Source organism: Hibiscus syriacus, unplaced genomic scaffold (genome assembly GCF_006381635.1).
Source record: "Hibiscus syriacus cultivar Baekdansim isolate YM2019G1 unplaced genomic scaffold, ASM638163v2 tig00112738_pilon, whole genome shotgun sequence".
Taxonomy (NCBI): domain Eukaryota; kingdom Viridiplantae; phylum Streptophyta; class Magnoliopsida; order Malvales; family Malvaceae; genus Hibiscus; species Hibiscus syriacus.
The window spans coordinates 3,792,884-3,808,901 of NW_024063392.1; the positions used below are offsets into that span (position 1 = coordinate 3,792,884).

The window sequence follows — 16,018 nt, forward strand, 5'->3', positions numbered from 1 at the left end:
TATCCAAATCTACAAACAATATAATACACAAACATTAGTAATTGTTAAATAATTAATTATAATTTTGGAAACATTATATAGAAATTCTTACCTTAAAGGCCCAAGTAAAGCATGTCAAAGTGTATTTAGAACCATTGCCCCGCAAACTTTTTCGGTCCTCAAAGGCAGATGACAACTTCTTCCAGGTAGCTTTCCATATATATGAACCCCACGGAAACAGGTTCCATGCATTTAGGTCCTCTACCAATAATATTAGGTCCTCGGAGATTGGTTGTCTGCCCTCTTTGCCTAAAAAACTGGCATGCAAAAGTAGTAAATGGCATACTCGGACAACATCAAGGTCATCCATCCGAGTAAAACCATTTTTATCAAATAATCTCTTCAAGTCATCGACATGTATACTCGGCTTCGACTTTGCCAGCTCAGGAAAAACCCGATATAACCATGATGGGCGGGCGATATGACTAGTGTACTGACCTACATCATCGTGTCCAAAGCGTAGACCGGTGATTAAGCAAAACTCCTCCCGCCCAAAACAAGTATACGTCGGTGCCGGAGGAAAATGAAATCATATCTCTTCATCACTACGTTGTACCCACTCGGGTAGATCGTTAGTCATGGTCTGAAGAAACAAATGTGTCAACATAGCATCTCCACCCGGATGTTGTACTTTCAGCCATGGCCCGAAGCAAGTATCCTCAAACAATTTTCTTTGTAGAGGTGTAAGCGTCGACACAATTTTAGTGGCTATGCTTAATTTATTCCTTAAGGTCAATTGAGTCGAAAAATATTTCTACAAAAACAATAAACATACCAAGTTAGATATACCAAAAACTACAAATTATACACTACAAACAAACATGTTATTAAAAAGTGAAAACAAAGCCAAATATGTTTCAAACTAGCACGGTATTCACCCAAGTCATTATTCCATCATAGTTCACAAAATGCATCAGATAACATTCCAGAAGTAAGCACTTATATAAACATTTAAAAGGACAACATATAGGTTTAGTGCAGGTTTAAGGACAACATAAAGAGTAGTAGTTTATTCTTGAAACTTAAATTAGCAACACTGTGAAGTTAGTATTTTGTCTTTGTTTTTTGGTTGAAGTAATACAATTCATTCAAGTTTCAATTTGGCGAATAAAAGAAGTTTCTGAAACTTAAATTCGCAACGCGAAAATGAAAATCACAACGAGAAAATGAAAATCGCAACACGATTTTAGTTTCGCTTTGCGAATTTGATGTTGTGATTTAGGGTTTCTTCAACAAAAAGACAAAACAAAGGCAAATACTAACTTCACAGGGTTAAAGACTATACAGTTTAGCAGTATTGGCAGCAACCGAATGAATTTAACAATCTCAGTGAAATGGTTAATCTAATAATAATACAAAATTTTCAAAATAAAAATAAGAGATTAAAAACACTAACCCTCGGTGGTTGATTTTCCATTTCTGACCGTGAATGGTTGTGAAGGTTGATCTGAGAGATGGAGATAGACGGATTTCGTCAGAAATGGGGATGGATTTCGTCGGAGATGGGGACGGATGTCGCCGTAGAGAGTGAGAGATGGAGATGGGACTGAGTTGTGCTTTAGGGTTTTAGGTTAGAGATGATTTGCGATAATACTGTTTACATTTGTGTTGCAAAATTAATATTTTGTTTTACGTAAAAACATTTGACTTTCGCGTTGCGAATTTGGAATATCGCAATGCGATTTACATATTCGCGTTGCGAAATTGGAAACTGAGTTGCGAAATTGTAATTCGCGTTGCGAATTTGAGACCGCGTTGCGAATTTGTTGGTCATTTTGGCAAATCCAAAAAAAGTTGGTTAAATTCGTATATTATAATGCATTTTTTGTCACTGAGGTTATTTTATCTAATTATTATAGTTTGTAGATCGTCGCAACGGTTTTTCTGGTGGTCTTGGGTTTGCTTTTCGATTTGGATTGTGTGATGGAATCGTCACATATCTTTTTTCGAATTAGGTAGATTAGAAACCTTAAACTTACCATTTATCAGATTCAAGAGTTGTTTACGATCGAGGAAGGATGAGCACACTCGAGTCATCCTTTCGATACCATTCGATTACCCGATTGTCTTAATCACGAAAATTAAAATAGATCCGAATTATTTATCTTTAACCATCGTTGAGATTTAATTAGATTCCCTTTAAAAAAATTAAAATTAAAGTTCAGAAAAAAATAAAAAAATAAAGAAATAATAAAACAAAAATGTAATTAAAACACTGCAAGACAAAAAATGGATCGTTTCAAAGTTGGATGAGTCAACAGTAAATGTCATTTACCGATATGCACTAATAACGCTTGATACCGATATGTACTACTATTTTGTTTATTGTTTAAAAACTTGAGGGATTTAAGTTGTAATTATTCCTTTTTCAAGATAGAATTTCAAAATTGATGGGATTTTAACTGTCTTTCGGTCTTCCAAACTATTTTGAATTTTAAATAGAGAAAATAACTTCAGTGACCAAAAATCTCAGATAATATACGATTTTGATCAATTTTTTTTGGATTTGCGAAAATGACCAACAAAATCGCAATGCGATCTCTAATTTGCATTGCGATCTCCACTATCGCAAATTCGTGTTGCGATAGTTGAAAATCGCGTTGTGATTTTCCATTTCGAGTTGCGATAGTTGAAAATCGCGTTACGATTTTCCATTTCGCGTTGCGATAGTTGAAAATAGCGTTGCGATTTTCCATTTCGCGTTGCGATAGTCTACAGTTGTCGTTGCGATTTTTCAAATTCGTTGCGATTTTCCGAATTCGTTGCGATTTTCCAAATTCGTTACGATAGTCTACATTTGTTGTTGCGATAGTCTACAGTTGTCGTTGCGATTTTCCAAATTCGTTGTGATAGTTAAAAAAAAGATTTTTGTTTCTTAAGAATTTTCTCTAAAAAGATAGTATCCGTGCGGACGTGTCGAAGACACGACCACGACCACGACTCGAGACGAGACGAGACGGACGACGGCGGCGGCGGCGCGTGAGAGTTCCCCTTGTTCTCTATCACTCAACAAGGAAGTGTGAAAGCCAAGCCTTAAATACAATTCCCAATAGTGTTTCCAATACTATGTAGGATTTGAGCATTACCAACACTTGTTCCCAATACTATCGCAACGAATTTGGAAAATCGCAACGAATTTGGAAAATCGCAACGACAACTGTAGACTATCGCAACGCGAAATGTAGACTATCGCAACGCGAAATGGAAAATCGCAACGCGATTTTCAACTATCGCAACGTGAAATGGAAAATCGCAACGCGAAATGCAACGCGAATTTGCGATAGTGGAGATCGCAATGCGAATTAGAGATCGCATTGCGATTTTGTTGGTCATTTTCGCAAATCTAAAAAAAATTGGTCAAAATCGTATATTATCTAAGATTTTTGGTCACTGAGGTTATTTTCTCTTTTAAATATTATTAAAATAAAAAAATATTTAGATAAAATTTTAATTATTAATTTAATCTAATAATAACAATATAAATTAACAGCGGCCGATTATTTTTTATATTCTCAAAATATTTACGCATTCTTTTTTGTTTTCCAACTGATCTTGCCTCCACGATCAACTGTCGATGCCGTTCGTCTTTTCGCCAACCCCTACAATGTTCGCCTTTTCGCCATCCCCGATGTTGTCTGCCTTTGCCCAAGCCAAACACCAAATACGTGAGCCACTTGTTTCTATCTTGATCGGATTCTCGCTATGTGGTCCAGTACCAACTTAGTATTGATAAATGCAATTGAAGTTTTGAATGCTTTGTCGCCTTAGTATATGTATGTCCAGTACCAACTTAATTAATCATTTTTTTATAACTGTTGGTTTTTATTTATTTTAAAAATATATTTAAATTTATAAAGTATCAAGAGTAATATATTTTTTATTTTTTATTTAATCATATAATTCATTATTTAAAATTAAGTGAATGTAGTTTTATATTTTATAATTTTTTTAAATTAGTTAATGGACCTCAACTTGACTCCTTCAAAGCAAATTAAAACGATGAAATGTATACGTTGTTTCAACATGGATTCAGAAGATATTATCATCGAACTAACTTTACTATTATTATAAAAATATTGTGTATGTTTAATGTTGCAATTGAAATGTTGAATTTCTCTTCATGAAATGAATTTTAATTTTTTTCTTTATCAATTTATAATATTTTATACAATGTCAGGTTGTTAATTTAGTGATATATTTTGGTATTTATAATTTATAAAATGTTTTAATTATAATTATTTTTAATTTATTTATATGTAGGAAGAAGTTGAAGCTATACCTAAGGAGAAAAATCTATCGGTTCATAGTAAAGAAGTGAATAAGTTAGATATCATCATTAATTCAATACAAAATATTGAAAATATCATTGTTAATAGGGGTGTTCGCGGTCGGTTTGGATCGGTTTTTGGCTAAAAATATAAATGTTTGCGGTTTGGATGTTTCTAAAAAAATGTGGGTTTTTCTAAAAAAAATGTGGTTTTGTGTTATTCGAACTGAATTCAAGTTAATGGAAGCGTATCTCTTTTATGCACTCATAGCCAGCTTTGAAATACAATGAATCTTGTTGTATTATATGTAGTATTATTATCTTAAACTGCCCCAGAACATTCCATGAAATCCCAGGTATGTTAATGTTTGTGTTTGCTGTGAACTCTCAAAACCAAACCAATTCTATGAAATCCCAGGTTTTCCATATTTTTTCAAGCAATAATACAATCTCAAAGTTCATATAACTTGCAAACTAAACAACAAGATGACATGAACCCAGATCAGAGCTTAGTATGAGAAAGAAGAAAGATGTAATTTTTTATAAAGAAAAAACAAAGCCTGAACCTAAGTAAAATGTAAAACTAAAATTAGTGATGGAACAAGTAATGAATGAAATATACACAAATACTTCAAAAAAAAAAAAAACCATGGAAAGATGAGCTAACAATGGAATGCATAGGTTGGCAACAGTTGCAGAAAGGTAAGAGGATTAAAAAACTACCTGGTCTCATCAAGCTCATTCCAAGTTTAGAAAATAGTTAACTGGAATCTGAGCTACACTCCATTTCGATGTTAACTTTCCATAATAAAATATATATATAGTAGTTTTGTTAAAAATATAGCAAGTTGGTTTGTCTCGGTGATTAAAGATTTCGAAAGTGTGGGCTAGGGTTTAAGATTTTTGGTCAGTAAATTGAAACGGTGCTGTTCATTGTAAGAGATATCGGTTCGGTTCGGTTTGGATCGATTCCGGATTTCCAAATCGAAATCGAACTAAACCAATCGGTTTTTTTTAAAAAAAACCAAACACACTAAATCGGTTTCGGTTTTTTTCGGTTATCGATTTTTTGAATCGGTTTTCAGTTATTTTTTTTGGATCGTATTGGATTTGAACACCCCTAATTGTTAACATGTAGAATTGCCCATCTAGCTCAGTTGGTAGAGCGTAAGGCTCTCAACCTTGTGGTCGTGGGATCGAGTCTCATTGAGGGCAATTCATAATGGAGGTCTTCTACGGAAGCTGTTCTCAACCTAGCGTTGGGGTAGCCTACTACCCTACCTCCCCCTTACCTTATTACATATGGGAATAGGGCCAGTTAATTGTTAACATGTGTGGTCAACTTGAAAAGATTTTGACCATATTTACAATGAGTAATGTTAAAGATATATTAGAAAGAGAAATATGTAATAAGAACAATAAAAGTTTAGATCGAGAATTAAAGGAGAAAAATGTCAATAGTATATCACATGAAAAAGGTTTAGTTGGTTTTTTTTAATGAAGAACTTTACCAAGTGAATCATTAACGGGGAAAGGTTTAAAAGATATATCAAACGAGAAAGATTTAGATAATGTTTTATTGGAAAAAGAATCTGTAGATAATGAATCATATAAAGACAAAAAATTTAGTACCATCCTTCAAGGAACAAAATGACACCTATTAGAAATTTATGTAGCTCCCCGTTTATCAATTTTATTTAAATTATTCATCTCCTTCATTGCAACCTAAGGGTGAAAGAATTTTTTTTTTTTGAAAATAGTATAAAACTTCATCTAGATTATTAACTTAGAATTTGGTGAGCATCAATTTCCTATTCAATTAGTCACGTTAAAGTAAACTCAAGTTAGTACAAAAATAAGTATTGTATTGTAGAAAAATTATTAATAATGTTGAAATAATATTTTGTTATTGAATCATTCATTTTTTGTTTAATCAGATTTTTTGGGGGAATAATGGTGATGTTGAACAATCATTGCAAGGTTTTCTCTTAATATTTATTAGGTTTAGATTGATTGTTTTATGCAAAGTCAATATGAAACAGGTGATGAGATATCAAACATTTTCAAAGAAACTGGTATGAACTGTTATATACAAACAATATTTGTCTTATCTAACGCGTACAATTTATCTCAATGTTTTTTTAGATAAATAAAATTTTATTATCCAAATAAGCAATGTCTGCTACAAAACAATTACCAACACAGAGAAGAATTACAAATAATACACAAAAGAGCGATCATTTAATAAATACCCCAAGAAGTACAGAGGTTGGAGTTTACATAGTCAAGTCTATTAATGGTTTTTCCCCTAAGCTTGATTTCAACAAATTCTTAGATGCTGTTTTGAAGATTCTTCGATTGCGTTCCTCCCATAAACAAATGATAGCACATAAAACATAAATTTATCTCAATGTTGCTACTTGGAAGTAAACGTTTTCTATGTTATATATCGTCAAGGGAATTTTTTGGAGGTTGTCTTTCCAGGAAAATGGTTAAGTCAAATTTATTATAATCCACTGTTAGAATTTCTTTAAGTATGTTTGTTCTTTTTTCTTTATTAACATAAATATTAAAATAATTTAGTTTATTTAATATTTTATCAATATATATGTTTATGATTTGCATAAGACAAGGTCCTGGATCAAAAAAGATGTAGGCTTGTCGTTTCAGGTAAAATAAATTTAACAAGTTTGTAAACACATATTTGAGATTTAAAATTTATTGATGTTTTATTTTTTTCTCAGACTAGAGTCATTGAATATTATTTACATCCTTATCAGACGAGATTAGAAAAAAAATTATACGATATCATTCTCGATGGATAGAAGAATTTATATCTTTAGATAATAGTCATGTGAACATGTATAATTACAATATGTTGTTTGTTTACAATTATTTGTAACCCTTAATTTATATGATTATTATGTATATTTGCCTTTTACACGATGAAAATGGCAAACATTGATTTCTATTGATTGTTAATATTGTGGAGTAAAAAAATTATGTTTTAGACTCTTTCGGTGTCAACGAGGAACAACGTAAAAGAATTTCAAACAATTTAGTAATTACTTCATTTATTAGATTATTAAAACTTTATTAATTAATTTATTAAAATTTTAATTATGTTGATGTTTATGGTAGTAGTTGATTAAAACTCCCCATATTTATGGAACCCATCCTCATTTGGATCGATTGTTTAAAGATGCTGCCCAACTTTCAATTGAGTTTTCAAAATTGCCTAAACAACCAAATGCATATGTATTTTAAATTTAAAATTGAATGTTTTTTACTTACATCCTAATTATATTTAATAAAAATAATTTATTTTATATTTACTTCAAAGATGATTGTGGCATGCACGTATTGAATTACATAGAAGTCGATCAAAATAATGATTGTTCCAAGATTTCTTACGCGGTAAAATATTTTGTTTAATTTATAAGTTTAGTGATATTGAGTAATGGATATATTTTTAATGCCGAGAGATGAGAGTTGAACGATTGAAATGTTTGGCAAAACTTGTTAATAGCAATCACATTGAAACTGATCTTTTCAAACATCGTGTATGTGGAGAGATCAAAAATATCCTATAGTTACTGTTTTTTTTTTTGTAAATTTAGTCATTAATAACAATTAATTGTATTGGGTTCTTTAAGCCCCTTCGGAGGTTACCTTGTAGGGTCGAGTTTTTTAGTCTGACCTTGGAAGGTCATACGTTATAAAAAAAAACAATTAATTGTATGGATGCTACAAATATTACCTAATACTTAACATAACTATTCATACATTTGAAATTTATATCAAAATTTCACTGAAGTAAATTTAAACATTAATTTTTTTTCACTTCGTTTTAAATAAAATTGAATTTATAATATATAAATATAATGTTAATGTAAAAAATTTATTTTAAATTAACTATTTAAATTTAAATATTTTTTAAATAACATAAAACTAAAAAAATTATTTTTTATCAAATATAAATGTCAATTTCATCACCTTTTCATTATAAAAAATTATTAAAAATTGACACATTAATGGATAAAATAATATGAAACTTTAATAAAATAATTAAAAATATTATATCAACATCGATATTAATTTTTAACGACGAAGTACCAAAATAGAAATAAAATATAATACTATATACAAATTTACCAAATAAATAAACGAGTAACTAAAAAAACAGTATTAAGTGAGGTATAAAGTAGTTAAACTACACTAATATACAACAATAAGGTAATGTCAATATTTATTTTGATTAAGCTAAGGTAATATTAATATTAGAATAAAATAATAATCATATTTAAATAAATAATATTTATGTATAATGATATATATGATAATAAAATAATATTAAATAAATAAATTTAAAAATATAATATTAATTATAATAATATAAATGAATATTCAATGTCATATTAAACACTAAAATAAAATAAATAAGCATTAAATAAAGTTTCAACTAAAGAAAAACACAAAAATTCAAATTAAGTCCAATGATATAATTCTTAGATGATTTGAACACTACCCATCTATATTTGGTTGCCAATCGAAAATAATTGGATCATTTCCATATTTCTATTTCATGACTATATAAAGCATGCAATAAAAATAAATAATATTAAGATACATAACAATAAAAAGTAACTATTATTATCCTTTATATATTAAGTACTTTAAAGATATTGCCTCCTTCGTATGTGCCAGGAATCCACATAGCTATTTTTGATGATTGAAGAACATCAATATGTTTTTTATCCTGATCAGAATACTTTTAGAGAAAATGTAGGAGTTTTATCTGAGTTTAATATTGTATATTCATCTTCTCCATAACATGACACATTTGTGGGGTTAGATGATGAACTTTGACTTTTGGCTTTCCTGTGTGTTCATCTCCTTGTTTCAAGAATTATAGAATCTCTAATTCCAACAAGCCCTTCATTTCTATTGATTCTCTTTTTACACCCACCTTTCTGCTCATTTTGTAGTTGATCTTTAACTTTGTTGAAAGTTTTAAATGTTTGTGATGTAAGATATATAATGCAAAAAGATGCTAGATTGGAATACATGGCTTGAATTAATGCTCGATTATCGCCTTCAATCTTTCCATTGTTCTGTTGTAATTCGAAATCTTTCTTTGCATGAATAATTCATCGCTTCGTTATACATCCTCGGGGTATTTCCTTTTCATACTTCAATAAAACAAACATATGTCGACATGAAAATCCAACAGACTCTAACTTCATACAACAACAATACATGGTATCATGAGTGATATCTTGAACCATAAGATACCATAAGTTTTCCTTCTCACCTTGCTCTAACCAATAAAACATACATCCATTATTCGGTGTAATACTTTTTTCCAAATAATAACCCTCATATGACATTTCTTTGCACAAAGTAGCAAAACGATTTCTTGTATATACTTTGCCTCATGAGTTTTTAAAGTTGCCAACACACCATCATAATATGGTTGTTCATCCATTGTTTTGTAGTCTTAATGACCTTCCTACCACCTTATAGATTCAAGTTCTTTATGATAATACTTAACAAAATGATACAACATTACCTTTTTGTCCAACAACGTTTTAAGCGTTCTATTCATTGAATAACAACGTTGAGTAGTCCTCATTGCTACATTTCAAAATATATTATATGTTAATTTAATGTAATAATAAAAATTTATATAAAATGCATTCTAATTTAATTAAAATATTTTAATATATATATATAGTCACTTGCATAAAAGTATCTTCGCATGTATGCTTCTGCTCATTTCTCTTTGACTTCATACAATTCTTTTACCCACCTTATTTCTTCAAAATTATGTTTGCAAACTAATTTTATCTGAGCTATGCACTTATCAATGCACTTCATAAATCTATCATGAAATTGTTTATTACCATTTGATTTCACGCTCCTCTTGAGATGCTATAAACATAGTCTATGTTTTGTCTCTAGGAGTACTTGAGTAGATTCAAACCTACAATAGGTGAGATATTATGAGAATCGTTATTAATCACTCGATCAATTAATATATCTTATTTTATTTTATTTTATTTATATGTATAAAATGATTTATTTATTTATTTATTTATCTTTTATAACATTAATTTATAATTTATTACTATTATTATTATGCATTAGGATTTTATAATATATATATCGATAATATTATTTTTTAACTTAGTTGTTTTATTATTCTTAATAATTATATTAGCAATCACGTATTTAAATGTTAATACAATATTAAAGTTATTTTTTATAATTAATATCAATTTAAACTTAAATTTATATAATCAAATGTATATATAAATAAAAAATGATTTTATTGTGCGTTTAAAAAATATATCTTTTAATAAATATTTATACGTTTGAAGAAAAGTAGAAAGCCACAATGAAAAGGATGAAGGCGTCGCCGTCTTCAAATCAAATTCAAGAGCGCGTGCGTTACAGGTGAAAGGCTGCCGAGAGTGTGACTAGCATCTCCATAAACTAAAGAATAAAACCGCAACCAAGACGACAATTAATTCGTTGAATACAAAAAGCAAGTGCCAAAATTTCCCCACTAATCACCTGCCACGTCACCTCTCTTTCTCCCTTGCCCATTTTTCAAATACCTCCGGTCAACGTTCTCAAATTTATCTTCCGTTCACATTCAACTCTCCTCCCTTTAAAACTCCCAAAAATCGAAATCTAGGGTTTTCACTTTCCCAAAATGCTGAAATTAATCTCAATTCTGTTTCTGTTCATCTCAATTTCGTCGATTTCAGTAGAATCGAGATGCAGCAGAGGCTGCGATAGCCTTAGCATCGTACTACGTTAGGGAAGGAACTAACTTGACTTTCATATCCGAGGTTCTCAACTCCAGCATCGTACCGTTTTCCACACTTAATTTCGATCCAATCCTTATTTACAACCGGCAAGTTACGAACAAATACAGCATCGAGGCTTTTACCAGGCTTAACATTCCTTTCCCTTGCGATTGCATCAATGACGATTTCCTAGGCCACGTGTTCACCTTCTCGGTTCGACCGGGCGACACTTACGACAAAATCGCTTCTGAATATTATTCGGGTTTGACGACGGCTGATTGGTTGCAGCGGTTTAATACATACCCTCCGACCAATATACCGGACAGTGGGGTGGTTAATGTGGTGGTTAATTGCTCATGTGGAGATCATGTTATTTCCAGAGATTACGGTTTGTTATTACGTACCCGCTCCGACAGAATGAGACTTTGAATACTGTGTTGACTCAGACGAATTTGTCATCGGATTTATCAGGGTTGGTGCAGAGTTACAATCCCGGAGCAAATTTCAGCTCAGGGTCTGGCTTGGTTTATATTCCCGGCAGAGGTGATTCCTTTAACATTTATTTATTTAATGTTCGTTTATTTGCAAGTGAAACTCAAACTAAGATAATTTTATGGAACAAAGAAAGGGATAATTTGTTCTAGGATTATCATTTTCGGGAAAAGATCTTTTCTTTAGCATTTTTGTCTGATTTTGTCTTTTTGTTCGATTTATCGGTTAATTAAAATGAAAGTTTTTAACTCAGGAAAAAAAAAAAAGTTAAGTCTGTTGGGGATTTTTGTGAAGTACCTGCTCAGAACTGATTTCTTTTGTTTGATTCTGTGTGGTTTTCTTTTGTGTGTGTAAATTCTAAAGGCGAGTGATATGGGGATTATTATATTATCCAGTATGAATTTAGTGCCAGACATTGAAATTCATTACTGTCAAAGAGAGAACATAGGAGTATAGATGATTATTTGAACTAATTTAATAATATGAGATTTGATTTGAGTACCTAGTCAGGATGATTACTATGTTCAAGTAATTTAATAGCTGTTCATTCTACTAATGTGTTCAGATGAATTTTGTTTATCCATCACGCATGCATGAGAGGTTGTATTGGGGGTAGATGAATGGCTAATGTAGTATAAATTCAGCTTCAAAAAGTCATGGAGTTCAATGTATATTGTAAATGATGTCAGCATTAGTTCCACTGTCATCTAAATGTTGAAAATTTGACTTGCACCGAAAGTGCAAATCACATGCACCGAAAATTTTAGGGGCTGTAACAATTGTCAAAAGTTGCAGATAAATGGTTGAAAAAAAAGGTAAAAGTATAAATTTTAGTCATTGTAATTTAAGGTATTTACAAATTAATCCTTAACCTTTAACTATAAATACCCTAGCACATTTAGCTTCAAAACCATCCCAAAGCATTCTAGCTTTCTTCCAATACTAGAGAGAATTTAGAGAGTTTCTTGAGAGTTATTTTCTCCTTTTTATCAAGAGAGAATTATCATTGTTTTCTCCTTGATAGATCGAGAGAGGTTGTAATTCTTATTTTCTCATAGTGAAATTCTTCTACCGTTGCCCGTGGTTTTTACCCTATATTATTTAGGGGTTTTCCACGTAAATTTTGTGTCTTCTTTATCTTCATTTTTATTTTCTCAAATTATCAGTTGCGATTTTGCTCTATCCGATAGCCGTCTTCCGCAACAATTGGTATCAGAGTCAGATTTAAGTGTGTAATATCTGCTTATTGTCTTTGTGGTTGCCACCAAAAAGTGGATCCTCCAACATAAGAAAATAAAAAGTTATTACCCATTTTTTTAAGGTTCCAGAGAACTATTCACGATAGTGAAATAGTGGGAGCTATCCGTAAAAGAAGCTATGGCAATGAAATTTGATATTGAAAAATTCAATGAGAGAAATTTCTCATTGTGGAAATTGAAGATGAATGCCATCCTGGGGAAAGACGGTTGTCTAGCAGCTATTAGTGAAAGGCCGGCGGATTTCACAGATGACAACAAATGGATCGAAATGGACGGGAATGCTATGACAAACTTTCATCTAGCATTAGCAGATGAAGTATTGTCAAGCATCGAGGAGAAGAAGACAGCTAAGGAAATATGAGATCATCTCACCAAATTGTACGAGGCCACATCGCTGCACAATAAAATTTTCCTTAAGAGAAAATTGTACACTCTCCGTATGCCAGAATCTACTTCAGTGACGGAGCACTTAAATACACTGAACACTTTATTTTCTCAGCTTACATCCTTAAGCTGTAAAATAGGAGAACAAGAACGTGTTGAACTTCTACTTCAAAGTCTACCGTATTCGTATGATCAACTCATCATCAACTTGACAAACAATAATGTCACCAGTCTAGTCTTCGATGACGTTACAGCTGCTATTCTACAACAAGAAAATCGACGCAAGAACAAGGAAGACAGACAAGTAAATCTGGAACAAGCAGAAGCGTTGACAACGATGAGAGGGAGATCAACAAAACGTGGTCAAAGCAGCAGTCACAAACATGGTAGATCGAAGTCGAGAATCAAGAAGAATTTAAAGTGCTACAACTGTGGAAAGAAGGGTCACTTGAAGAAGGATTGTTGGAGTCTAAATAAAAACTCCAATCCACAAGGCAATACTGCAAACACTTCAGATGATGGAGATGATCTATGCTGTGAAGCGTCAACCACTGTGGAAGGTAGAAAGAGATATAAAGACATATGGCTCATTGATTCGGGAGCAACATATCACATGACCTCAAGAAGAGAATGGTTCCATCATTATGAACCTGTCTCAGGAGGATCTGTGTATAGTTGCAATGATCATGCCTTAGAGATCATTAGCGTGGGAACCATTAAATTGAAGATGTATGATGGAACAATTAAAGTTGTTCGAGATGTGCGGCACGTGAAAAGCCTGAAGAAAAATTTATTATCTTACGGATTGTTGGATAATAATGCAAGCAAGATTGAAACACGGAAAGGAATCATGAAGGTGTTTCGTGGAGCGCTTGTGGTGTTGAAAGGTGAAAAGATAGTTGCAAACTTGTACATGCTGAAGGGAGAGACTTTGGTAGAAGCAGAAGCCTCTGTTGCCTCATGTAGTTCAGATTCGGCAATGCTATGGCATCAGAAGCTTGGATACATGTCAGAACAAGGAATGAAAGTCCTTGTGGAGCAAAAGCTACTTCCAGGCTTAACAAAGGTATCACTTCCTTTGTGTGAGCATTGTATAACAAGTAAGCAACATCGGTTGAAATTCAACACATCAAATTCTAGAGGCAAAAGTGTTCTAGAATTGGTTCACTCTGATGTATGGCAAGCACCAGTTACATCCCTATGCGGAGCAAAATACTTTGTCTCATTTATTGATGACTACTCCAGGAGATGTTGGGTGTACCCTATTAAGAAGAAGTCAGATGTATTTTCCACTTTCAAAAACTTCAAAGCGTGGGTGAAACTTGATTCTGGAAATAAGATCAAGTGTTTCAGAACAGATAATGGAGGAGAACACATAAGCGAAGAATTTGATGACTTTTGCAGGAAATAAGGTATCAAAAGACAGTTCACAGTGGCGAACACTCCTCAACAAAATGGAGTGGCAGAGCGGATGAACAGAACCTTGTTAGAAAGAACAAGAGCAATGTTGAGGGATACGGGCCTAGAAAAATCATTCTGGACAGAAGCAGTCAGTACCACCTGTTATTTGGTGAATCGAGCTCCATCAACTGCAATAAGCTGAAGACACCAATTGAGATGTGGACTGGTAAACCAGCTGATTATTCAAACCTCCATGTATTTGGAAGTATTGTGTATGTGATGTACAACTCCCAATAAATCTCAAAGCTGGATCCAAAATCCAAGAAATGCAAATTCTTGAGGTATGCTAATGGAGTCAAGGGGTATTGCTTGTGGGATCCCATTGCCCGTAAAGTGATCATCAGCAGGGATGTTATCTTTGTAGAAGATAAACTACAAAGAAAAGAAGACGATGATAGCACTGAAAAGTCAGAGACTACACAGATACATGTGGAAAAGGAGGTTGAAGAAGGAGATTCTTCTAAAGCAGAACCAGCACATGATGAACAAGAACCAGAGAGTTCTGAAGCTCCAACAACTCGTCAATCAGATCATGTGAGAAGACGTCCCAATTGGCACTCAGATTATGTTATAGAAGGAAATATTGCATACTGCCTTTTAACAGAGGACGGTGAGCCATCAACATACGAGGAGGCAATAAACAGCTCAGATGTTTCACTATGGATGATGGCGATGCAAGAAGAAATTGAAGCCCTTCATAAAAATAATACATGGGACCTTGTGCCACTACCACAAGGAATGAAGCCAATTGGTAACAAATGGGTCTTCAAAATCAAGCGAAATGGTGACGATCAAGTTGAGAGGTATCGTGCAAGACTAGTGGTCAAAGGATATGCTCAAAAAGAAGGTATTGATTTCAATGAAATATTTTCTCCTGTGGTTCGACTAACAACAGTTCGAGTAGTTTTGGCAATGTGTGCTACATTGAACTTACATCTAGAGCAGCTAGATGTTAAAACAACTTTTCTTCATGGAAATCTTGAAGAAGAGATTTACATGCTCCAGCCTGAAGGTTTTAAAGAAAAAGAAAAGAAGAACTTGATTTGCAGGTTGAACAAATCTCTGTACGGTCTAAAGCAGGCGCCAAGGTGTTGGTATAAGAGATATGATTCCTTTATTATGTGCCTTGGATATAACAGACTTAATGTAGACCCTTGTGCTTATTTCAAGAGGCCTGGTGATAATGATTTTGTTATTTTGCTGTTGTATGTGGATGACATGTTGGTTGCAGGACCCAACAAAGATCATATTGAAGAATTGAAGGCACAACTAGCTAGGGAATTTGAAATGAAGGACTT

At 32.4% G+C, this 16,018-nt stretch overlaps 1 non-coding gene across 1 annotated transcript; it reads left to right on the top strand.

Annotated features, from left to right (window-relative positions):
- Nucleotides 1-5,447: 5,447 nt before the first annotated feature.
- TRNAE-CUC lies at nt 5,448-5,522 on the top strand. Its single transcript has one exon. It is a non-coding gene; the product is annotated as a tRNA-Glu (tRNA).
- The last annotated feature ends 10,496 nt before the right edge of the window (nt 5,523-16,018 follow it).